General features: G+C 40.8%; 1 protein-coding gene across 1 annotated transcript in view; it reads left to right on the top strand.

The window, feature by feature from the left end:
- The window catches only part of kdm6ba (lysine (K)-specific demethylase 6B, a), a 93577-nt gene that overhangs the window by 7511 nt on the left and 58291 nt on the right, over nucleotides 1-27775 (top strand). The gene's annotated exons all lie outside the window — the stretch shown is intronic.

Here is a 27775-nt window from a genome sequence, read left to right as displayed (position 1 = left end):
AATAAGCAATAGCATCACCAATTCAGTATATTTCACCTCTATGAAAGGTCTTTCTTTTGTGCAGAGTCGGTCATACAATGCTTTTACTTTTTTTGATTAATACTATAAAGTTTTTCAAATGTAGCTTTTTTCTGTCATTTTTCTCTCTCATTGCCATTATCGTTCAGTGTTCAGAGAGAGAGAGAGAGAGAGACAACAGCTCTTGTCCTTGTGAGATACGAAAACGACATTAAAACTTTTTTCTGCATTTGGTCTTATGGCTCCATTTATCTGCTCGTTATCCAAGCGAGACACGTATAATAGTTCAAGTGAAATCCGTCAATAACTATAATAATCGTATGACTTCAAAGATACCGTAGATATTGAGCTTTTCATAACTATGTAATAAAAGGCAACTCTCAACACGAGTAGTTTAACCAGAAGGGGAGGGAACAGTTGAGGTCAGGTGAGGGGAAGGTGAAGGTTGTTGATGTTTTCATTGAAATTGCAGTTCACCTTTGAGGCAGTAGAGCTATAAAAATTGCAAGCTGCTCCTTTAATTGTTCAAGACATAAACGATTTTTGCTCAGCCGTGATTTATATCGCGTTCCTGTGTTGTTTTTCTTTTTAAAGCTGGCTGGAATGAAGCCAGTCCAGTAGGTTTGTTTGCATTTTTGTTCCAGAGCTCAGATGCTTGTTTTAGCAGGTGTTTTTGGCCTTGTAAACAGCGCGATGACAGATGATGATGATGGATGATTAAACTTGGCTTAATGTGTCCCTGTTTTTCTTTCTGCATTGATGGTTGTGATCATCACCCATTACACTCCCTTGGTAGAGACCGGAGATTTTACTGCAATGACTGATTTAAAGACTCTTTGAGAGAGCAGAACTGTTCAGTTCTATCATGCCACACACGTTTTCACACTCCTCTGTACGTGAAATGAATGACGTCGTTATCGCACGGGGCCGATATGGTACATGTGTGTCTTGGAGAGCAAGTCGGCGAACGTGAGCAGAAAGACGCCTTGTTCAATAGCAGTACTGTTTTTAAAGGGATACTCGTGGAACTTGGAAACAAAAATACTCACTCTGAAAGAAAGCGCTGCACACACAACTGAACGTGCATAGGCATATTTTAGGGAAATGCTCAAAGTGATGCCATCTTGTCCCCTTCTCCCTGTAGCTGCTTTCTGAGATACGTGAGGTACGACCATAATGGAGTGCTTAAGGACAGAGAGAGTGAATCAGGCTAAATACACACCAAAGATTGTATCTGGCCTCACACATGTCTCAGGATTTCACCAAATGTTTATTCGTGTGATTGTTGCGGCATAAAATGCTTGATTTTTACTACGGCTTTTTAAAAAAAAAAGAATTGGCGAAAATGCAATCGCCACGAAATAGTTTTGCACGGTCTTTCGCAGGGTTTTTTGTTTGTAAATGAGACGTTTCAGCTGTGCTCATGTTCAGCACACATGAATCGAAGAGGGCTTTTTGTGCGGGCGTGACATGACCCAAATCTGTGGAAAAATCTGTGGTAATTTTTGAAAAATTGGAAGCTGTTCTGAATATTGCTCTGAGTTTGCGTTCATTTCTGCAACAACAACAATGACTGCATTAGAGGCAGTAAGTAAAACTACCCAAGGTTATCTGGTTGAAAAAGGCTTAAACTTCAATCATTTAAATGTGATGAAGTGTGCAACCCCAAACTCTCCTGATGCCCTTCGATGCTAGGATTTCGAATCCCTTCCTAGAAAAACAGGAAATGATATATGGTCAGAGTAAGTGATGGTGCAGGGAGTCATGGGTATGAGTTAGCTCATCCTTCAGTCCTGCAACATGAGATATAAATTCACACTGAGGATTGCACGTGTATTACAGGAAGAATGGTGAGTAGAGGATGATATTTTCAGGGTTAGAGTCTATGGAGATTGGATTGGCAGGGCGGTGTGTGTGTGTGTGTGTGTGTGTGTGTGTGTGTGTGTGTTGGAGACAGAAATTGAGTTATAGTCATGTTTCTGGTAAGTACATTTGCATCACGTCTCTATAAATAGAGATCTGGTGTAAATGTTCGTGACAAGGTCATCAGTCATGTCCCATCTTCATACCAACATTCTGCTGGATGTCACTTTCATGCACTCACACATGTTAACGAAGAAGCCTTGAATGTATACTGCACAAGTAGCAAGATAAATCTTTGTGAGCCAGTTATAGGGAGAAAACAAGTGAAAGGAAACTGTTTGTGTAATAAATTCCACTTGTGTTTGATTCCTTTTGAAATTCTTTGGCAGCACATATGTAGAGCTGATTTGATTCTGAATTGTCTGAACAGAGACATGTTGGATAGATTCAACTGTGGGAGGAGGAGGAGGAGGAGGAACAGGAAGAGAGGCAGAAGAGTACATCCTTCACACTCCTCCTCACAGCGTGGAGAGAGAGAGAGAGGACATCATGCCACTGTGTGAGGAGAGAGAGAAAGGAAGGCGGAAGGACAAAAGGAAGGTTGGAGTCATGCAGTTAATCCACCTGCTATGTGTGTGTGAGAGAGAAAGAGGGCGTGAAAGGTAGACAGATCATCATTAGAGAGCCTGGACAGTGCACGACAGGCATGATGAAACCACCAGTTACAGCCTGCTGCTGATGAGAGAGACCGAATAACGAGGATCTTTTCTGAGCTAGCGTGAGGATGAGTATAGAGAATGTGTCCTGAAACCCAGAAGTGAGTTAGCATTTTAGCACTTCCGGTTCCATCAGTCCGTAGTCAGTGTGTGGGGTTTTTTTTTTTAAATGGGTTTTTGGTTAAAAGCCTGAAATAAGGTCTGTAGTTAACACGCGCTCAAGATATTTTCACGTTTTGCAACGGAAAAATCCTATTGGCTTTTTGTTGCTGGAACCAGCATGATGTTAACTTCCGGGTTGGCGTACAAAAATAGTCATCCCTGCAGCACTCTATTTGATAGAGACAGCAAAGTACTTCTGTAAGTCACGCTGGATACGGGCGTCTACTTAATGACATAAACGTAAATGTAAATGAACAAGACCATGGAAGTAATAGGGTTATCGCTACTCTGTGGGATGGCAACAGTTTCTGGAATAGCGCATTGTAATAACATTCATGGAGATTGAAGATGTGTCTCATATTCCTAAAGGCAAAAAAATGTAATTAAATCAAAATTCAATTTGTGAAATAACCCCAGCACAGGGTAAAGTGGGGCTAACATTAGCTGGGAGTAGCAGGGGCTTTTAGCCAAAGGTGTCTGGAGCTGTGAACGCTCTCACCGGTCAAAACGTGTGATAGGAGTCTCTGGAAGTCTCCAGAAGTGTACTGGAGGGATGAACACCATTCTTCCAAAAAGATATTCCCTCATTTGTTGTTTTAATGATGGTGGTGGAGAGTGCTGTCCCGTAGGTGTTCAGTTGAGTGGAGATCTAGTGATCTAATATAGGACTTATACTCTTTACGTACTCGTTAAAGTATACAGTGGGTGTTGTGTGGAGGGGGTGGGGTCATCCTGAAAGAGACCACTCCCATCAGGATAGAAATGTTTCATTATAGAAGAACTTCATATTGCTTTGCAGTGATGCTTTTCTCTAAGGGGATAAGTGGAGCCAAATCATGCGAATATAATTCCACAACATAACAGAGCCACTGTTTCTCCTTCCACTGAAAGATTCTTCAAGCACCTGTTTTCACCGAATTTACATTCCTGACAAACTGTAAACAATTATAAGTTTACAATGAGAAATGAGTTTTCACTTTCATTATCAGCATCATCCACATTGGTACCTCTTCACTCCGCTGATCGCTGTTCACACTAACATCAGTGAGGAAATGATTGTTAATTACTTCAGTCTTTTTTTTAAATTAGAGTTAAATGTATTTTTATTAATGTCTTTGCTTTAGAGCATTTAAACATTTTAAAATCGCTGTTTATCTGTACAAAGTGTGTAAGGACTCTTCTCAGTTTTGATGATGTGAATTCACTACGTTTATGTCCATTTCCATGTCAGTTTCCACAAACGGTTCTATGCCGTTTTGATTTATTTTAAAGAACCGTTGTTAGCACTGTTTGCTATAGATGGTGCTGTTACTGTTTTCACACATCTACAGTGCCCTCCACTAATATTGGTACCCTTGGTAAATATGAGCAAAGAAGGCTGTGAAAAATTGTCTACATTGTTCAAACTTTTGATCTTTTGTTCAAACTGTTCACAAAAATATTCTGCTCTCAAGGTTATCAAACAATTGCAAACAAAACTCAGGTTTATCAAAAAAAAAAAAAAAAAACCCCCAATCTTTGTTAAACCATAAAGACAAATTTCTCACAGGCTTCTTTGCTCATATTTACCAAGGGTGCCAATATTAGTGGAGGGCACTGTACATTTTCTAATCCATTCTAATAAATAAAAAAACTAAATTGCATAATTTTTTAATTGCATTATATAAGAACAAAACAAATTACTTGTGATTGAGAATCGTTCATAAAGTTGATAAAATTGATTTGCTGTTAGGTTTATTTTTTTGCAATATCTCCCAGCACTAGCACTCACGATGTTTCTGTCATGAACTGCTGTTGTTTTCCTTGGCCAACCTGTTCACTGTCTGGTTGTTACTACACCAGTGGTTTCTTGCCTTTACAGGGTGTTGCAAATTGTTGTACTAGCTATGCCCAGTGCTTGTGCAACGGCTCCGATCGATTTTCCATCCTTTCTCCGCTTCAGAATGGCTTGCTTTTCTCCTATAGGCAGCTGTCTGGTCTTTGTGTTGGTTTATCCTTTTTAACGACAAATGTAGTCTTCAAAAATGAAACCCAGGGCTCAAACCGATCTAGATATTCAGAGTGATTACTTGTTTAAACAATCAATCTAACAGGGCACTCCTGGGCAGCAGGTTCCAGTATTTTTGATCACTTGAAAATGGGTTGTGCTCAACAAACCATTATTTAAGTCATTTAACACCGGTAGATGTGTAAACGTCAAGAAATGAAAACTGTCGTCTCGGATTCATCTTTAGAACTCGAACAAAAACGTCTCCGGTATATAGCAAAAACCAGAGAATTGCTGTTCCAATACTTTCAGAGGGGACCGTATAACATAAAAAGAAAAAGAAAAGGATGTCCGTTACACTGCGGTACACTGGGGCCAGTGGGAGCTCAGTGATTAAGACGTTGAACTACTTATCAGAAGGTCGTAAGGTCAAATCCCAGCACTGCCAAGCTTCCACTGCTGGGCCCTTGAGCAAGTCCCTTAACCCTCCACTGCTCTGTTGTATAAATGAGATAAATGTAAGTCGCTCTGGATAAGGGCGTCTGCCAAATGCCACAAATGTAAATGTAATGAGGTGCCAAAATACCCCAAACAGAGGCAAGGCTCTGGATTTGCCAAAGAATCAGCTTAAGAGAGACAAAAAAAAAACTGTAAAGCTGGGTAAAACTTGAACCTGTTGAAGGTAAGTGCCAAGTGAACACCTATTAAAGATGACCTTGTTGTCTGAGACAGTACCTTGTTTCATTTTAGATAGCATGAACCTTCTTTATATAATTTAATAAATAAATGCGGTAGAGTAAAATGTTTTGCTCTCTACTAATGCTGCAGTCATGGCAGGATGATGGACTACTTCACTTTCTGTATTATTTGATTAGCTTATAGTTCATTTGTTTCATATTTTTGGTTGTTTGTGTGTGTTTGCAGAGGAAGTAAGCTGTGACTGATGTGGCTCATGTTGGATAAGAGAGAGAGCAAAGAGAGAATGCAGAGAGAAAGAAAGCGTGAAGGATGGAGAGAACAACCAGAGGAGGGCACAGGTGCAAGCCATCATTTAGCGAGGCAGTGAAAGGAAGATGAATGAAATAGTTTTGTGTGTTTATTTGTTAATGCGGGGCAAGTTTGTTTCTATTGCACAGTTTATCCATGAACGTAACGGAACGTGCTTTATGTAGACAAAACGAACAAACATATATACTTGTGCATGTGTATTTAAATAAAATACAGCGGTAAAAGTCTGGAAATTCTGTAGGCAGGAAAAATACACCGCATGTTGATCTGTTACACAACATGTTAGTGTTTTGTCCGAAAAATACCAAAAAGTGCCAGAAAGAAGCTCATCAAAAACCCGAACCTTCCGCTTTATTGTGTCCCCTCCCCCTTTTCACCAAAAGAGTGAGCTAATCACCCTCTCTCTCCTTCTCCGGTTTGGGTCATTGCCCTCAGCTCTTTGTTGCACCAGGCTTTTGTGTGTGTGAGGGGCCATTGCAGGGAGAGCGAATGAATGAATATGGAGGAACCGCACATAAGATGGAGGACAGGGTCGGGGATCGGGATGTGTGAAACGATCCGAAGAGTAGAGCATCTCGAAAGCACTGCCAAGATTTGCAATGTGTTAAGGTTATGTGGACAAACACTGAACAGCGTGACACTGTAATTACACACTTCACATTCCCTCTGTCTTTCACTCACACACACACACACACACACACACACACATACATACACACATACACTGTGTCCCCTGCCTCACCCCTGTGCACACAGACATTACCCAGATGCTGCTTCACCCAGTGGAATCAATCATGGCCTGCCATCTCTCTCTCTCACACACACTCTCTGTGTCTGTCTGTCCCTCGCTCTTTCTCTTTCTCTATAAGAACTCATTAACCTCTAGTCGGTCTGTGCTTTGAATAACTGATCGTTGGCAAAGTGACATGTGTAATAAGCCTTTCCTAAGTTGTGTGTGTGTGTGTGTGTTTGGGGGTGCAGCAAGGGGTCTGTCTGGAAGGTTTTGTCCCCAATACAAAAGCCAAACATCAGCGTTGAACATGTCTCAGGGAGCGAGAGAGAGTTTGTGTTTGTGAGTGTGAACTGTCAAGCACACATTGTACTATGGTATGCAATATAATAATACTGAGTGCTTTAGTGTGTGGAAGTGTGTGCTGGAGATCGTCGGGCACTATAATGAGCGTGTAAGTCGTATAGAAACTAGTGGAGCATTACAGTTTTGTTTCTTCATATCGAAACCCCTTGACAAGTTTTTTTATGTAATTAAGACGGTGGAATTAATGTGAGTGTACAGACTGGTCACAGTGCAAAAACTGTGGCGTTTTCACTTTCAGCAAACAAAGAGGGCATTGGTTCAACTCTTTGTTAGTATTATGCTGCTTTCGAGTAGAGGTGGCAACTCGTAATTACCAAGTTCAGTAAAGTGATGTCAAATCAGCAGATACCACAGCAGCACTTCGTACCTTTTAAATGAGTTGCTATGCTGAATATATAAATAAAAAGTATTTGCTTTAGTCAAGAGCTCATCAGTTTCTGATATGCAACGTGTGTGTGACGGGGAGCGATTTAAATTTGCCTGTTCATTACACTAAGTGTAGGAGCTTCTATGATTTATTTTATTTTTATTTTTTTTTGTCTAATGATTTTTTTTTATTGTGGCACCAACACGTGAAGTGTCAATTTATTTATTGTATGGGTTAATAGAATACAAATGGTATTTAAAACTTCTAGTTCTAGCTCGAGGACATGACACATACGCATGTGTGTACGCATACACACACACACACACACACACACACACACACACACGTAGCTTTAATTAAGCCAGAATTTTCTTGATACTGTTGGGGTCTGAGTTATTTTCGGGTTTAAGTCATAATGACATAATTGACGTTCTAGCCAATCAGTAGGTCTACAAGGTTTCCAAGAATTAACATTTAGCTGCTAGACAATATTGCGCAACCGTGTGGTTTTAAAAAAGTAACAGCTGTAGACCTCGGTTTGTCTTCAATCGCAGCAGAAATGCAATCACACAATTTTAAGAGAAAAGACAAAATGGCCAAAATAATTAAAATGTTTACTACTAAAAGTCAGGTCAGGAAGGAAGATACTGAAATCCCGAAACAGAATGCATACTAGTATGTCTTTTTATGATCAAGTAGTTAGAATTTTGTCTTTTTTAACGCTTAGACTTTTTTAGACTTGAACAAAACTCATTTAGTTCTTTAACTCTAGGCGGCAAAGTTTGAAACTTGTGCAGAGTTGGCTTGGTGGTTATGTTTCTGAGTTAGTGCGCACTAGAATACATCCATCCATCCATCTTCTATACTGTTTATCCTTCAGGGTCACGGGGAACCTGGAGCCTATCCCAGGATTCATGGGGCACGAGGCGGGGTGCCAATCCATCGCAGGGCACAATCACATACACACTCACACACCCATTCATACACTACGGAGACTTTGGACATGCCAATCAGCCTACCATGCATGTCTTTGGACTGGTGGAGGAGACTGGAGTACCCGGAGGAAACCCCCGCAGCACGGGGAGAACATGCAAACCACTAAGCCATATGTATATAGCTTTATGTACCTCATCTAGTATTCATACACTGACTCTATTTACAATGACTCAGTGTGTGAGAGCATGTGCATTAAAGGGAACTATTCATTAAGCTCAATTGCTCTTTAGCAAATACATCACCCGTGCCACCTTTTGTTATACTTCCTACAAAAACCTAAGTGCCCATATGTGATCTAACTCCACATTGAGAAGGTAATTAATGTAGGAGTTAATTAGCTACCAAAGAGTGGCCCAGTTGCCCAAATCCCAAGAGACAAGCTGCAGTTACTTTTAATTACCTGCTGTTAATTTTGATGGTCTTTAAAATGGTTTGGGTGAGTGGAGATGAATGACATGCATTCACTCACACACACACACACACACACACACACACACACACACACACACACGCATACACCTCCCTCTTTGTCTCCATCATGTGTAGACAATGTGAGGGATTGTGATGGATGGGTCACTTCCATGTGCAAACAGACACACTTTATACACGCACGCGCGCACACACACACACACACACACACACATGCGCACACTTCACGTGACTGTGGAACTGGAGTCATTTGTGCTTTGAGAAGTCCTTTCTAAAGTGCCTTTGTTTTCTGGAGAGATACTGAGAGACTGTAACTCATCTCCTCTCCAAGCCCAAGAACAAAGAACACTCTCTCGCGTGCTCTCGCGTTCTGTTTTTATTTATTTAATTTTTTTTTGTATAGATGTCTGCACCTCTTCATGTTTCTCTCAGATAAGAGTCAGTAATAGGCTTAAGGCTAAAACCCTTTTCTCAGATTTTCACAGTCCCTCTGTTGTTCAAATTGTCTCTGTGCATTATATCCTTCATGCGTGTGTGTACAGCTGGGTGCATGCAAGGGTGTATCAGGACAATATCCATACACACAAAGGATCATTCAGATGCTTGCTCATTTGCAAAGCCTGTGCTGGATGTTTGGATGAGATGATGCTGTAATTTCTGATGCAACGGTGTAAAATTTCACCCGAATGTGCCGTAAACACAGCCATGCAGTACATGTTACTCTTTGTGCTTTCCTCTTTGAGTACTTTATGTACTGTATAAGGTACTCAAATGTGAAGTGGATATTAAAGAGCAACTCCATTTCAGTGTAATTTTATTTTATTATTTTAAAGCATAATTTTAAACTAAACAACTAAATAGATGTGTGTGGCAAAATGTGACTTCAGCTTGTCCTGGATGGCAGGGTTTACAGCTTTATGTTGGTCAATCTGAGACACTCATCCATCCCACAGTGATCAATGAGAAATCACTGAAAATCTAGCCTTAAAAGTGCACAGATTTAGAGGTCAGGTAGAGGTGAGGGGGTTTACCTCTAAGCTGTAACTTGAGCTGCTGTATTCGTTTAGTCTATTGTGCAAGTCACACTTTTCAACTCGTACTGCACACGATTCATTCATTTAGTTCATAATGGCTAGGATGGCTTCCATTCAATGCAGCCTGAAGCTTCAATAAAGTGCTTTCTGACTATGAGTAACTATGTATAGGTTTAATATGAACATTTTAAGAAAGTGCGATAATTGCAAAATCGCATGAGAAGGAGTGCAGATGTACTGAATATCGGCACGGCTGTGATTTATCCCTCGGGCGAGTACGATAATTAATCACAGCCTTGCCAGTAGTCACTATAATCACACAATTTCAAGTGCAATATTGCTTTTATACAACGGTACCAGAAACAAGAAATAATATTTAATAATATTTGGTGCCATTTCGGACACAATGTGGCCAAATGTTCTGTATTATTTTTACTCCGATAGCTAGCGCTGTGACGGTGGCTATGACAACCGCTCCACTGCGGTGGTAGTTCCCCACCACGGCGGTGGAGTGCCACCTGCGGTAGTGTCACATCACACACCACGTTAATGTTTCTGCTTGAGTGGGCACTATGACGAGTATAAAGTACAGCATTTTGTATACATTTGTAATAATAATAATAATAGTTGCGATATTAATTTGTATTTATAGCCTACCATGCAGCGGGAGATTTTATATTAATACACACATTACGTAATCATAATCCAACGCCTTATATGATGTTGTCTGTTAGTTTGGCACAGGTTTGTTTGAGCGTGGCAAAATCCAGTCAGGCGAATGCTGCAGTTTCGCTTCGGGTTCTGCCGCTGCGATGGATCTTGCTGGGAAACCAAATGTTACATCGGCGATCTAGGGACATTTTGGATTCGTGCCTAACGATGGAGAAACGTGCGACTGTGTCCACCTCCACTTCCTCATTCCATTTCTTCTATAATAACCTCCACTAGATTTTGAAGCGTGGCTGGTGGGATACTGAGGTCAGATGAGGAGGCCTTCGGCATAGCTGGCGTTCCAGTTCATCCCAAAGGTGTTCGGTGGGGTTGAGGTCAGGACTCCGCTCTGTGCAGGCCACTTGAGTTCTTCCACTCCACCCTTAGCAAACCATGTCTTCCTGGAGCTCGCTTTGTGCACAGGGGCATCGTCATGCTGGAACAGGTCTGGGCCTCTTAGTTCCACTGAAGGGAAATTGTAACTCTACAGCATGCAAAGACATTCTAGACAATTGTGTGCTTCCAATTGTGGAAACAGTTTGGGGAAGACTCACGTATGATCAGGTGTCCACAAACTTTTGGCCATATTGTATATCTTTACCTAGGACGGTCAAGTGTATTCTTAAAGCATTCGTCAAGCTAATTAAAGGTATATCATTGGTCTCTAAGGTCCAATGACATACCTCAGTTTATTTTTAAATGTAGACTGTATTCACATTTTAGGTGTAAGATACATACTAATGGTACAACAGATGTGCTCTTTATATTACCACTAGCAAGTTTTATACATTTACTTTTGAGAATGTTTCCAAGTTAAAGTATTGTGCTATATTGCTATCTCGGGTAGATAAATAGATATTTTCATGTAACTAACTAACAAATTAGATCACTAATTAACTATTTATGTTTGCAGTCTCTAATGACAAACCTACCTTATGTAGGTCGTCTTGCTAGTCTTGCTTGCCTGACTTCTGGCTTTCTCTAGAGAGTTTGCTACTTTTTGTCAAATGTTGGTTAGAACTGACTACTTTTACATGAATGCTTGTTTTATGTTTAGCGAACATACTGCAGTGAAACCCTAAGTTTTAAACAGTTAAAAATATTTACATCATTTTAATCTGGCACACAAGTATGACAGCCTGCTGATGCCATGTGACCGTGTGTAAGCAGCACAGGTGTAGATAACAAATCGGGTGCGTTCAGGCAGTGAAGCAGTATGTATGACATCAGGGTGAACCAGCTCAGCATGGGGAACCACCACCATCACCACACACAGTCTTATGTGTCCAGATGTTTGAGTTTCTGAGGCCTGCTGTGGGTTACCACAGTGCTAAACCACAGAGTTGATCGACTGGAGACCCAGTGGCGTCACACATTACTCCTTACCCTAATTTGACTGCATCAGAGTTGTTCAGTGTGGTTTAGCAAAGGAATGTGCCCTGTAGTTTAGTCCCATTAGCTTTGTGAATTGCTGAGGCCGTGTGCCTTGATCTTGGCCCGGTGTGATGTGTATGGGTGTGATTTATCTATCTATCTATCTATCTATTTATTTATTTATTTATTTGTGCTTTTGTTGTGTGTTCGCATCTGTTCTTGAATTCGGTCCAAAACACACTGTAGGCTTAACCATATATCCTCGCAGTAGTGGGTGAGTGTGTTTTCTTCACAGGCCACCTCTAGGCCAGGACCAGGCTTTAGTTGCCATGGTGAACATGGAATCATGAAAGCCCAGCTCCCTCTGTAGCTGAGAGCCATACCGGTGTCTGATTGGTTGAGGAGTCCAGCATGGGTTGGTGATGCGTGCTGTCAGCTGTCCAATAGGGCACAGTGTGTGTTAGGGCTGTTGCTAAGGGGAGTTTCTTGGAAAGAAGTCAGCTGGATTTTTTCTCGCTCTCTCTCTCTCTCTCGCGTGCTCTTGCTCTCCCTTTCCCTCATTGACTTCATCTCCCCCTCCCTCATCCTCTCTTTTTTTTTTTAACATTTCTACACATACAGAGCACATGTTAGAAAATTCACTGAATATTTTATGCTGCTTTTTGGTGCATTCGTCTCTGAGATAGTTTGTGTGTGTGTGTGTGTGTGTGTGTGCCTGCGTGTGTGTACTCTTTGAAATGTATATGGTGTGTTTTTTTTGTACATATATATGTACACAGGGAGGGTACCTCTGCTGTGTGCTGCATGCATGTGCCTTTGAGTGAATGTGAAGCAGAAAATAAAGGTTAGGGCTTTTGTGTGAGTTTTGGGGGAGGGCATATTAGGGTCCATATTGGGTATGCACAGGGTGTCACGTAGGCAGTGTCCCCTCAGTCATTCTCTTGATACCCAGTTCCCCCTTTTACAGCCTGTGTCCTTATATACAGTGCCTTCCACTAATATTGGCACCCTTGGTAAATAAGAGCAAAGAAGGCTGTCTTTATTGTTTAACCTTTTAATCTTTTGTTAAACTAATTCACAAAAATACTCTGCACTCATGGATATCAAACAATTGCAGACAAAACACAGGTTTATCTAAAAAAAAAAAAATATATATATATATATATATATATATATATATATATATATATATATATATATATATATATATAAATAATTTTTAAGGTGTGCAACAATTATTGGCACCCTTTTAGTTAATACTTTGTGCTACCTCCCTTTGCCAAGATAACAGCTTCAGTTCACCCCACAGGTTTTCTATGGGTTTCAAGTCATGCTTTATTGTTTTTATATTTATGCTTTTATATGTTGATTTACATTTATGGCATTTGGCAGACGCCCTTATCCAATTTCTCAGCGACTTCTCACCATTTTAGAAGCCAGCTTAGTAGTGCTGGGATTTGAACTCACGACCTTCCGATCAGTAGTCCGATGTCTTAACCACGAAGCTACCGCTGTTCTCCAGTTTTGGATCAAATTTTCCTGCTGGAAGATCCAACAATGGCCCATTTTCAACTTTCTGGCAGAGGCAGTCAAATCACAAAAGCTGTTTAAAAAATGGTGCCACATTTGTCATAAGCTGTTCTAAATATGGGAAATAATTTTGCATGAAAATTGTCAGTCAATAACATATGTAAGTCGCACAGTTTTAAACAAAAAGGCGGATTTGAGAGGAAAGCCGGCCAAATCCAGTCCAATGCCCAACCCTTCCCATGTACTCTTTTCAGTATGCAGTTGCTCCTGAAGACCTTGATTAGCTAGATCAGGCGTGGTACATTGTGTTTCTGCCAGAGGGTAGCTATGCAGGAGCAGGAAAGTGTATCAATGGTGTTTAACCTTCAGAGAAGTCATGTTGTAGCTCATAATGATGAGTGGAAGGTCTTCCCCAAACTGTTTCCACAAATTTGGCAGCACTTAATTGTATATTATGCCTTTGTATGCTGTAGAATTACAATTTCCCTTCACTGGGACTAAGGAGCCAAAACCTGTTCCAGTATGACAATGTCCCTGTGCACAAAGCGAGCTCCATGAAGCCATGGTTTGCTAAGTTTGTAGTGGAAGAACTCAAGTGTCCTGCACAGAGCCCTGATCTCAACCCCACTGAACACCTTTGAGATGAACTGGAACACCAGCTGCACCCCGACACAACTAGGTGTGGTGTTACAGAAAAGCAATCAATGACAAGGTGTGAAGGTGAAGTCGAGTAAATGTCACCACCCTGTTGTTTTCCAATAACAGCATGTCCCAAAGTTACCACAGCAATTTGCCAACGATTGCGTTATTTTATTTACTAAAGCACGTCATACATTTATCCATTTATAATGTTTAGAAAGATGATGTGAAACACTAGTTCCTTCTATCACTTATATTATAGCAGCTATAAACAGTCATTTAATTACCAGCCTCTCTTCTTTTTTTTTTCCACTCTCATAAAAGTAATAAGGAAAAAAATGCTTCTCCAAGTGCTACTGCGAAACTAGCAAGCCTTCTGTCCTGAAGACTTTTCCATGTCGGAGGATTTACAGCTTTACAGTAACTTACAGCATCTCTGATCGTTACAAAGCGCTAACACTGGAGACTCCTTCCAAAAAATGATAAATAAATGTCTTCTCACAGAAAACTTCACCATTGGCAGTAATCACACACATTTTTTAATCAGTTTATGTGGAGTGTCTGTCATACAAGTCCATAGCTATCATAGCTAAACCTTTATCATATCAACCATGGTAATGTCATTGTATATAGAGTAGCAATCATAGTTACGTTAAGCTACCCTGGCAAGTATCATAACTTAATAAATAAAACACGTTTAATTTCGTTACCACAAAGTACAATATAGTAAAATATAGTAGAATCATGGTTTAACATTTAGTAACTATACAGTAGTTATCATTAAATATCAGACCAAAATCAGAGTTTAATGAACCATGAGGTAAACCTTTAATAAACTTCTATGAGGGGTAAAGAAGTAGAGAAGAGGTGCAGTGAGGGCACTGGGATTTTGACTACAATAGGATTGATCAGTTCCTCTAAAGCGATGCAGCTCCTGTTACATAAGACCACCTGGTACATCTCATCTCTCTCACACAATCTTTACAATGTTTTAGAAGTTTAATATTTGGAAAACTGTTATGTTAATCAGGTTCGATTTCGCTTTTTGCTTTTTTGCTCGAGCATAAATGAAGGCGAGATGCCGGTGAAGTTTTGCACGTGTTCCAGCACACTCCTGGCACTTCCCATGCTGCAGGTTAAAAATAGTCTGAGGTGCAATGCATCTCTAGATTTGGGAAGTGCAGCACACTCTCTGCCTCACACACGCGTTATAAAGGGCTATCTGGAACGCACGGCCATCTGAACTGTTCCCAAGGATTTATTTTACTTGCTCACATGATGTTTGGGTCTCTCTTTTTCTGTTTTCATGGAAAACTTTTTTTTCCTTTCATCTTTATTCCTGAAAAGCAGAAGTGTCCATCGGCTGCCCTCGCTTAACTCGTGCACTAGAGCAAGTGAGAGAGAGAGTAGTGAGAAAGAGCAAATGAAACCGCAGCTGACAGGTGAGACGTGATGTTCGTTAAGGATTAACAATAAGGGGTGTGTGTGTGAGAGAGAGAGAGAATTCCAGAGATGTATTTATAGTAAAAGTGTTCTGACTTATCACCTGACGTTAAATGTGTGAAAGTGAGTAAATCTCCCTCCCTCTGTCTCTCTCTCTCTCTCGATGATAATTGAATGAGTGACAACTTGTCTGACTTCTTATTCTATATGAAGGCCTGACATTTTGAAAGACTGCTTCCTGCCATCATACAAAAACAAATGTATCTGACAGAAGTTGTACAGTATCTCTCTTTCTTTCTTAGCTCTGATCGCATACTAGCTACATTCATTTTTGAAGGTAGTAGCTGCACGTTTGAACAGACTTGACTGCTGGGCAGCATTTTAAATGAAAAGGAACCTCGAGCGGTGTCGCATTTCAGAATTGACCATTTAGTAATGTCGTAATTTTCAGCTTGACACTTATGGGACATTTCACATAGCCGGCTATAAAATAAGCAACTCGCTTATACTGGTAAACATCCAGTATGTCTCAGTTACATTTACAGTTTGGCCTGCTGTGTTTGCCGCAACTTTCATAGAACTCAGAAAACAGAATGAAAATCATGTGACGGATACGCAATACTGCTGTGAAATTTGGCTAAAACGGAGCACCTCAGAGGGCAGCTGCTATCTGAATGAGCCGGTCTTTATCTCAGGATTGCTCAACTGCTGCGCAAAAATGATGTCTGTCTGTGTATGCTTTTATACTGATTGAAAGATAGGAACTGTGCCAAATTAGTACCCATATGCATCACATTGTAGGTGACCTATTTTGTAATTTATGTTCTTTCTCAGCATACACATTAAATGTTCCTTATAAGGGTGTAACGATACGCAAAATTCAAATTCGATATGGTGGTGTATTGATACGATACATTTTTGATACAGCATTGCCTGACTGTTTGTTTCAGGTTTCCATTTTCAATTGATTAAAACATTCAACATTGTGAAAGTCCAATAATTGAAACTTAATAATGACACATTGTGATTTTATTAAACATGGCTAAGCTCTCACTGGTGTGATACCACGGCGTGGTGTGTCTGAAGCTTCTCTTTGGCCCTGTTTACACTAGTGCGTTTTAGTTTTAAAATGAAAACGATCCTCGTCCACACTGGCGTTTCTGCCGTGTCACAGAAACGATCTCCGTCCACACTACACGACCGAATACGCATGTCACATGACCATTCATGCACACTGGGCATGCACATACAAGTGTAAACAGAAAGTTGGTCGCTAATCCAAACCGGCGCTCCATGTAGGGCTTACACCGCTTGAAATGAGATTTGGTGCCGATTGCTCTAATCATAGCTCACCTCTTGCGCATGTAGGCAGCTGCAGTATTATAAAATACAGAATGTAACTGCACAATGGCTGCTTAGAATGACGACAAAGCCAGCCAAGCTTGCGGTCCAGTCTCCATGTTGTTGTGTATACGATGAAGGTAAAGTAATGGTCTTATGGGAGGGGCGTGACGAATCAGGGAAGGATACGAAATGATCCAGAAGAACCAATCAGGGGGCGAATGTGGGTGAAGCCACGCCTTCGTTTTCAAAAGTCTTCGCTTTGGTCTGTTTACACTGAAACGCAAGCCCGGAGTTTTCAAACTGAAACGGGGTCCTCGGCATTTCCGAAAGTCTCGGAGTAGTGAAGACGACAAGCGTAACCGTAGCAACAATTATGTGTTTTAAAACGAAAACACACTAGTGTAAACCGGGCCAGAGTGTGCTGGTAGCCTGTTGTGTTGTCAGTCACGCAGCTGTCTGTAGCCCTAGATGTGTTTTTAGATCCTGTATACTACACTACCAAATATGAACTTCCCAATCGCCATGGTGATTTCTTTTGCTGAGAATGAATCGGTGAGGACAGGCTGCCTGAATGTAGTAGAATGAGTTTACTGCGTGTGTCTAGTTTTAAAGCCTGGTACAGAAGGTCGCAGAAAAACAACAGCAACATACTTAGGAGAATTGTAGGCTTTGTTTTGTTTACAAATCCTTGAAATCCTTGAAGCCTCTCCTGATTTGATATAAAGAAGGCGTGACTTTTTCAGAGGGATGGGGTGTCGGCTTGATTACATAGAAATTTTTATTTCACCTCATGTAATGTAATATAGGTGGTATTCTATGAGGTATTTTATGTTCCTTATCGACTAAAAGTTAATATTCACTTCCACCATATAAATAATAGGGATGCACCATATATGGTGCATTAATGACCAGAAATTGCCTCAAATCATGTCACCATCACACCTTGTGATATTTTTACATACTTTGGCAACAAACTCTTCGAGAGAGCCGGCTCAGTCGTTATGAGGATGTCAGTGGTGCATCAGTAACGGGAATCAGCTGATACTCAGACCTCTCATTTTATCAGAAACTGAAGCCTGGCCTTAGCTCTGTGAAGGTCTTGAACTCATAAGTGGTTTGCTTTGAAGCTCTTCTCTCCACACTGCAGCTCCTGACCCAGAAAGAGCAGAAAGCTGGAAACTACAGAGAGCAGACACAGCACACACACACACACGGAGTACACTAAGGAAGGAAAAGAGGACAAACTGAGAGACTGAGGGCGAGGATGTGTTGGTAGAGAGTAGCTTTACATCTGCCCGGGTGTTCGTGTGTCTCTGGCACTTTGAGCAAAATCGAAAATTGATCAAAGGAGTATAAATTACAGAAGGCAGTCTGTGTGTGTGTGTGTGTGTGTGTGTGTGTGTGTGTGTGTGTGTGTGTGTGTGTGTGTTAACTCGCCTTCATCTTTCTGTTTTCACATTCCCTTACTATCTCAGTATACAATGCTCTCACTCTCGTTTCATTTGTCTGTGAGATGCCGTCTGCGTCTCGTCGCTGTGTGTCTGGCTCTTTGTTTAAGTGTAGCTGAAGCTTATGTGTGTGTGTGTGTAGGTAGAGCATCCTCCCTCCCTGCTGGTATTCTGTCTTTCTTGTTTGTTGGATGTAGGAGGTGTCTTTAAGTGTAATTCTTAGCGGTGTACTTTCTGGCTCCAAAAAAAAAAAAAAAAAGGTATGTGTCTTTGTTCAGACATACCTTTTACTCTTATGTTGTGACTGATTAAGAAGGAAATGTTTCATCTGCCCTTCCATCACAAATGAATATGATTTTTTACATTTTTATAAAGTAGCATGAGCATATTTTATATGGAATATTTCTGTATTTCCAGTAAACCTGGTGTATTTTCACAGAAAGCCATTTAATTCACCTGCATGTGCAAGTGTGGTTTGTGTATAATTCTTGGGTAACACCTCAGCTCATTTCTGTGAAACACTTACTTCCTGTTCAAGCAGGACCAGGGCTTTAATCTCTGCTATATTTGGTGTTACAGGCAGGAGATTTGATAACACTCTACTAAATAAGCACGAAACTGACAACTGACAGCTTAATCCCACCCATGATGGATCTGACTTGTAACAAACAACGTTCAGGATTGTCAGGTTAGAATGATTGGTGTTTTATAAAACTGTAGCCTGGAATGTATTCCTGCTGACTTGGCACCCTCGAATGTGCTCATCTTTTGAAAAGCACATTTCAGATGATATTTGGTCTGATTGGAACTTGGCTATCTTGTTTTTGGCCAATCATTTCCTAAAACCTGCGTGTCAGCATTGTGTGGACTTAAGTGTTGAAGTTAAATTCTCACAGTTGTCTTATCATTGAGGCTTCCCAAAAATACCCAACGAAATTGAGCTCTTCCTTGGCATATCATATGACTCCACGTCTTTGGTTAGCTCGGATCTTTCCATACTGGATGTCATACTGGATTCTGGTGACATGCTGAGAGGATGCTCTTTAGCCTGGGCCTGATGGACAGCTGTAGTTTTAATTAGAATGATATGAAGTGTTGAAATGTCTCTTTACTTCTGGCTCTGCTTGAAGGATTGTGCCAGATCGACAAACGAGCTCGAGTGCCCTTCGTGAACGTAGTAAGCGAAGTTAAAAATAATCGAGCGTGATACTACACCTGTCAGCTGCTGCTCTGTTAGTGTGGTATAGTGATGGAACAGTGCGCCTGTCGGTTAGACCCAAGCACTCGAAAACACGTGAGCGCGTGGTTTGAGAGACACTAGACTCATTATAAAATGTGATGGAGGTTTTTGCTTTAACTCTTCCTTCCTTCCTTCCTGTCTAACTGTGTACTGGGATGTGTAACGTTACAGAAATGCAACACGGCTCAGTATGAATCTGCTCAGAGGATCTGTGAACATAATTAATAGCCCAATTCTGCCATAGGCATATTTTGCAACAAAATAGACTTTTAATTTAGTATTAAATTAAAAATCAGTTTTTTCAATATCTACAAAGTTATAGAGCAAACATACCATACTCAGTAACCCCGTGATAGATGATATCTTTTTGGCGGAGGGTGGAACCGTTGGCTGGGATTATGTCCGAGAACCTGAGTGGGAAATAATGTAGGGGCATCATTTAAAATTGACAAAACCCAGATATTACAAATCATTCATTGTCATCTTCTGTAACCACTTTATCACAGTGGAAAAGCGAGCACAAGGTGGGAATATACCCTGAACTCCACACAGTTCAGGATCGAAGCCTGGGCCCTGGAGCTGTGAGGTAGTAACCCTACCCTCTGAACATTACAAATGTCAGATACAAACTCACGTTGCTGTATTGATATAAACTTTGTGCACCTGAATCGTTCTAAAATGCCGTTCTCATGCTCGCATGCAAATTCACATTTTATTTTAGCTACTACATGCAAAACTTTTTGTTTATTTTCTACAAGAGTTAAGATAACCCTCCTAGCACACACGAACCTTTTTCCACCAACACAGTTCCGCTGCTGCAGACAAACCCGTGCTGGTTGAGTGAACCAGCAAACCTTTTACCAAACAGCCCGTGTCTCTGCTATTTTGAGAGCTGAACCATTGCGTAATCAGACGTAGGTGTTTCCGAATACTTGGCATAAAAATAACAAACATGGCAGACTGTGTACTTTTATTTAACAGTAATCATTTCTGGCTTTGTATTTTGTGGACCAGTCCTTCAACATAATGACCGATACAGAAAACAATTAAATGCAAGATATGAAATACATGTTTTGATTTATTTTTTAATTTTTTTTCTCCCATCTGATTTGCTGGAACAACCAGCAAAACAGTTGTTTCTTCAACAGAACATTGATCCACAGTTATGGTATTGATTTTGCTGTGGGTTTTTTTTCTTCTTCTTCTTTTTCCCCAGCAATAATTTTGAAACACTCTCTCATCGATTGTTTTAATTGTGGCCTTATGAATGTCCAGGTTGCTGCCATGGTGACAAAATGACACATCTCTCGAGATCTAGTTCCTTGATCAGTGTAATGTGTCGTCTGATTTTATTGACGTGGAAAAGCACAGGACCGGTTTGAAATTAGGCACCAGTTCCTGCACCGTGTTGGTGGAAAAGCACCAAGAGTGGAGACCTCTCTCTCTCTCTCTCTCTCCCCCTCCCTCTCTGTCTCTCCCTTTTCCTCTGTCTGTCTGTGTTGGTGTCTGGAAGTGAGGGCAACATTACTGCCTCTGTCTGGAGCCTGCAGTAACCCAACACCTGACAGAGACAGACAGCAAGAGAAAGAGGGGGTGGGAGTAAAGAAAGAGAAGGGGGGTGGGGCTGGGGGGAATTGGGTCACTTGCTCTTTTTGGTTAGTCTACTCAATACAGAGGTCACTTGAGAGTGCACAAAGCAGTAGTCCCCACACAAACACACACACACACTTATAAACACTTATCTGACCCCTATTCCCTTTGCTGCAATATACAGAGTGATGATGTAATCCTCAGCAACAGCATACAGAGTAATGGCAATGCTTTCCTGGCAATGTGGCCTATAGAGTTATGGCTTATTGAATTGTCAAGGCAACACAGAAATGGAAAGAGAAATGCCAGCCCCCTTTTTTTTTTTTCTTCAGGCACTGAGACAGAGCGAGATGCAGAGTAATAACAAAACATACTTTATTATGAGATTAAGAAACGTAGTACTGTGAAATGAAATTTGTCAGTCGATTAAACTTTCAATCCCTCATGCTGTCATTGCTGGAGCTTTGGATAATAATGCTTAATGTGCTTCTGATTTGGATTTATTTATTTATTTATTTATTTATTTTAAGGTCCAGCAAATGTAAGTACTCAAGTGGATTTAAAATGAAGCAGGCATCTTTACCGTCCATAAAGTTGTATCGCATAAGCTCAGATGGTGAATCATACTAATAATAACTAATTGAAAGCTATGAAGTAACAGACATCCATGTTTGCGTTTATATTCGTGAGTTGTGTGTGCAAACGTAGATATTCTCAAAGCGATCAGGCTATACGTTAACCTTGTAGTCATTGAGTCATTTCAAAGCCATCAAAACAACAAAAAATGTCCCAGTCCTGTTCTTGGACCGTCTTCTTCACTGTTTCATTAGGTGATTGCTGATGATACCTTGGTGATCTGTTCATCTCACAAGCCAGATATCTATCTTTTTCAGTGCAACCGAGCAATCACGGGTTAGTCCACTAATGGATTTAAACAAAACTGCTTATAAACACTGAATGTTGTGAACTAGTTTTCAATCCAGTCAGTCCGTACAGGATTTCGCCGAGTGTTTTTGTGATTGTCGCGGCCAAAATGCTTGATTTTTGCTGCGGCCTTTTTCAAAAATTTGCGTCTTTTGTTCTTTTTTTTGTGGAAAACTACTTGAATTGGCGAAATTGCAATTGTCCGTAATTATTTTGCACGGTTCGTTAGTAAATGAGACCTTTTTAGCTGTACTCATGTTTGACGCATGTGACTCGAAGAGGGCTTTGGTTGAATGTGCGTTATGATGATGTCACATGATGCATCTTGGCCCAAATCTGCAGTAAAACTGCGGTAATTTTGAAAAATTGCAGGCTCCTCTGAATGTTATGCTTGATTTTTGTGTTCATTTCTGTGGTCGCGAAATGCTGAAGGGTCTGATCCAGTAACTCGGAAAAGCTCAGTGAGTCAGTGTTTTTATTCATAGCCAGATCACATTTCTATCAGTTTGGTATAATCCAAATATTTGAAAAAGTTTACATGTTCCATGAGAATGCTATACTAAAGTTGATTAGTACAACCTTGCTCTTTCTGTGTGTGTGTGTGTGTGTGTGTGTGAGTGTGAGCAGCAGTTCAGAATGGTAATCTATTAGACACAGTGTGTGGATGTGTATAAAGGCCAGAGCAGTAGTTCAGTATGATATTATGTCAGTTTTCAGGCGTCGTGTGTATGTGTGCATGTACATATTTGTGTCAAAGCATAACTGACATAAGCTTAGTATTGTTTTATGCTAGGGCTTGAGGGCAGTGTGTGCATGTGTTAGTTCCTCTGTGGGTGTGTGTGTGGGCTGAGGCCCGGTGATCCCCTTTTCAGCCAGGGGATTTCTTGAGCACTCAGCCCCTGCGTGTGGCCTGGCTCATCTCCAGATAAGCAGGCTGCCCTGCCTGTGCCACACACAGCTCCCTGGAGGCCCAGCGTAGACAAAGCTGGGCTCCATCCAGCTCACTCACTCACTTACTTGCCTCCTCCCTCCACCCAGCTGGCACTCTCTCTCTCTCTCTCTCTCTCTCTCTCTCTCTCTCTCTCTCTCTCTCACTATCTCTGATAGTATTTTCCTTTGATGCCCACTATCTCCAGCTGACACACACCCTCCCTCTCTTGTTCCTTGGGAATGCTTGCACACAGGCACGCTTCATGGCAGCTGTGGTGGCCACTGTGTGGCACTGTGTTTAATGTGTGTGTCGTTGTGTGTGGCCTCGTATCAAACTGCTGCATATTTTGGTTAATATGTTTTCTCGCTTTTACTGTAAGCCAGATTGGTAGAAGCATCAGACCTGCACCACCGCATAGAGTGAGAGGTCCATGGGTGGCAACAGAGATGGGTGGTCCCTCCATAGGGTTTTAATTAGGTTACACCAGCCGCTCTAATGAGTCTAAACCGCTGAAGTCACTCACGCAAGACACACATGTGCACATGCACAATAGTGCCGCGTGCATCTGGTAACCCATTTCCACTAACTGTTACTAAGTTTGTTATAGCTGTAGTGTGTATTAATGCAGCCCGGGTAATTGTAGGATTTGATTTAATATGAACATTTCATTGATATTAATGATTGAGCCAAGCACTGTGCTAACAATGAGTACATTTTTACCTAATTTGGATGATGCTTTTATCCAAAGTGACTTACAATTGAGACAGGATACAATTGAGCAGTTCAGGGAGAAGTGTCTTGCTCAAGGGCCTAACAGTGGCAGCTTGGGCATGCTGTGATTCACCTTCTTATCAGTAGCCCATTACCTTTACCACTGAGCAGCCACTTCCCTTTTGAGTACATATGCATGTTACACTTCATGGAACACCTTTGCGTAAGACTTTATTGCATCAGTGATTTAAGCGGAAATTTTGGGGGGGATTTTAGTTCCCCATTTTCTCCATAATTTGTTTTTGTTATTTACCACCCACTAGTTAACTCTTCCCTATCATACTGCAGCTACAACTTGGCCTGTGAAGTCTAACACATGCTTCCTCCAAGACACATGAAGAGAGCCAGCCACATCTTTTCCAACTGCTGCTCATGTTGCGTCACAGGGCAGCGTAAAACACCAGGAGGAAAGCATTATCTGCCCTCTTCTGCATACTGGAGCTCACAGATGCCCATGATTGGCTAGTGGCACTGCCATTGACAGGAGAGAGAGAGAGTATGTGAAGTTAGCCATCATTTATGGCTATCTTTTGACTGGCAGGTGTCCATTATTTTTTCAGGACACATACTTTCACAAATGTGATTGCTGTTCTTAATCACGCAGTAGTTGCTCAGATCTGGACTGGCGCTCAGAAGGTTGCTCATACTGGTGCTGGTACTGCCAAGCTGTCACTGTTGGGCCCTTGAGCAAGGTCATTTAACTTTCCACTGGTCAGCTCAGTTGTAAGTCGCTTTGGATATCTGTCAAATGAATAAATTCTAAAATTATATTTTAAAAACTTCAAAGCCCTGGTAGAATGTAATCCTGTATGAGTTTAACCTTGACAGTTTAAGGTAGCTCTATATTTAAGCTGCATTATTGTCTTCTCTATTGCTGAGCAGAGCAAAAAGACCAAAAATGAGGGAATGATGGAAAGAAAGAAATGAATTATAGGCTGCGGTTCATGTGAATGTTTTAGTTAAAAAATGACAACAGCAATAATTATTTGAATGCCCTCATTCTAATTTTATAAATATAAACTGACTTAAAATTGTGCGTAATTGTTCATATGGTTTTCTGCAGGGTTTCTGGAGATGTTTATTTCACATTTATGGAAAGAGTCTCCAGAGTAGAGCTGCAACAACTAATCGTTAATAATCGAAAATAATTGTGAACGGATCTCATTATGGATTAGTTGATCCACGCGCGGCACGAGGCATGTTTACTCACTACGTTACCTCTCTTCTGAAAACATGCTTCGGAGAATAAATACCAAAGTCGTGTCCCAAATGAAGTACCGTACACTTACACTATGCATTATGTACTCTGCCGTCTAGTGTGTGGACTTTAGAAAGGTAATATCATCTCAAATGTCACCGACAATGACTTTCTTCAGTTTACTGTTTGTCAACGTTACCTTTTATAAAAAGTAATGCAGAAATACTATTATATAATATAAACTTGTATATTAGATTATATTATATATAAGTATTTATGCATTATTTTTATGGATGCACAAAAAGCACGGAATTAAACTACAGTCCTAAATGAATAATGTATATTCTGGTGTGTGTGTGTGTGTGTGTGTGTGTGTGTGTGTGTGTGTGTTGGGTTCTTTTCAGTCTTAAATAATTGGACAAACAGTTGTGTAAAGTTTTACTCTGAAGTTTATATTTGTAACACTCAGTTTGTGGATTTTATTTTAAATAAACGAAAAAAATGGTACTTAAAGTTCCCCCCCGATTAATCGGTTAAATATTTGGCCAACTAATCGATTATGAGAATAATGGTTCGTTGCAGCCCTACTCCAGTGTCAGCGCTTTGTGACGGTCAGATGTAAAGCTGTAACTTTAAGTTCTCTGACATGGGAAAGTCTTCAGGCCAGATGGCTTTGCGTTTTCTCTGTGAAATGACAAGTTGTTGTTTTTTTGTGTGTGATTCACTTCAAACGATAGCGAGAGAGAGAGCGAGGGAATGAGAGAGGGTGGTGAATGAACAGCTGTTTACAGCTGTTATAACACAAAGGATAATATGGACTTGTTTTGCAGATGTTCCACAGCGTTAATCTAACTATAAACGAATAAAATAAATGACCCGCTGTTCTTTAATCCAGAAATTGTTAGCATTGCAGAGGTTGAAGATGAACAAAACACTTCAGGATGTGGAAAAAGATCAACTTTGGTGTGGTAATGGCGTCGCACCACCCCGTCGTTGATTATTTTCCTATAATAGCATGTTTTATTCCTTACGTCAGCTATCATACTGTTACAATCAAGCACACAAAGCTTTGCTTGACTTACTTTGTTGGGAATTTTGGTACCATCATTATGAAAGATTTCCACTGATAAGATTCTTCAGAAGCAGTGAACATAACATTAATGGCATTGCTATAAGCATTGCTGCTTCTTGTTGTTGGCGGCAGTCATGTGAGAAAGGTTAAGAAGGAGGAACATGTGTACAAACAAACCCTATGGAATAAATGTCATCTTTTAAATAGATCTAACTTTGAACATTAACTGGTTTCACTTCCAGCAGGTTTAGATGCCCTTTGCTTACACAGAACGTGGGCTTCCCTTGCCTTGTTTCTCTGGCAGCTATATATAGAAAATATGTGCGAGACCTCACTAATTACTGTTTGAGGAGACTCTTCTCGTTCACGCATGCCTTTAGTTGTTAAGACTTTTAGAAACCACACGACCACCGAGTCCAGACAGACCCCTGCCCCCGCATGCAAAATGCAGTCTGCATGGCTGTGCCCCAACACCAGAGCAGACAATAGCAGCTGTTCCTGCTGACAGCACTGTGCAAAAGTTTCTTAAGAGATACGACAGATATAGAGCCAAGTTCTTTATGAAAACAGATTTATGTGTTAGTGTGTGTGAGCAAGAGAAAGAGATCATGGAGATACCTGGTGTATATATATTTAAGAACTACAAAGGACAGCGAGCCCTTAGTTGAGCGATTGTGTGTGTGTGTGTGTGTGTGGCAGAACATAAGGGGAACTAATGCTTATATTATTGAAACACACGAGCTGATTAAAGGGGGGAAAACCACAAGCACATCACATCCTACACCATTTTGTTGCTGTCTCTTGTTTTTTTCAACCTTCTTCTTTAGTTTCAATGAAAGTTTCAATTTCATTATCAGGCTACTTCATTAGCATGACAAAACCAATCTATTTGAGTTGCCAACGTGTGGTACGAAAAGTATTTGAATGTCAAAGGATAATAAAACACGACGTTTTAAATTCCGTTGAAATGAATTCATTTGACCAGGCTTTCCTGGCAACTGATCAAATGTGCACTTGTATTGCCTAAATCACAGGTTACAAATATTAAAAATAAAGAAATAAGAGCACGAGCGTTTGTCTTAAGTGTTTAAAAGCACACTGACGTGTTTAACAGTGTAGCCACAGATGAAGGAAGACAATATAATAATCTCTCCGTCTCTCCAGAACATTACGCAGGGGAGTGGATTAGACACCCTGACGCCATCACAGCCATAGGTGTCTGTAGTGGGAGGAGCTTGCAGCCCTCTCAGCCAATAGGACGCAGGATAGAGGCGCCACTGTTTTAGCTGTGGAGATGTGTTTGATTTTAGGTGTGTGCTTTTGGATTATACACTTCCTTCCTCCCTTGATCCTTCATCACCTCTCTGTGCAGTTGTATGTGTTTGAGCTCCAGTGTCCGCTGTAGAGATCATGTCTGAAGGCTGAAATAGACGTTCCAGTCGTATGGCATGCAGTAAAAATGCACGACATTTCATACGTATAAAAGTATGAGCAGTATTAAAGTATAACGCTGCTCTGGTTTTGAAATCTCCTGGCAGCTGTGTGTCCTCTCGGGGTGTTATATATGTACCAAAATATGTGTTAGGGAGCTTGAGCTCTAATGAAGATTACTAAACAACAGCTGTAAATATACACACTCAAACATAAACTGTGTACATGGTAAGAAAAAGCCTCCGCTGAGGGAGGGAGGGAGGGATTTTGGGCACAATCATGCACTTTGGCAGAGACGGAGCAGCTGCATGTGGTTTGTGTTTGTATATATCTCCGAGACTGTTCACTCTCTCACCCCTCTTTCTTTCTATCATTATTGCCTTGTCAGGTGACCCCACACCCACAAGTTAGCAAAACAGTCAGCCATAAGAGCCCTACACACACACACACACA

The sequence above is a fragment of the Ictalurus furcatus genome, chromosome 7 (genome assembly GCF_023375685.1).
Source record: "Ictalurus furcatus strain D&B chromosome 7, Billie_1.0, whole genome shotgun sequence".
Lineage (NCBI taxonomy): Eukaryota > Metazoa > Chordata > Actinopteri > Siluriformes > Ictaluridae > Ictalurus > Ictalurus furcatus.
This window is presented reverse-complemented; position numbering and strand designations above follow the sequence as displayed.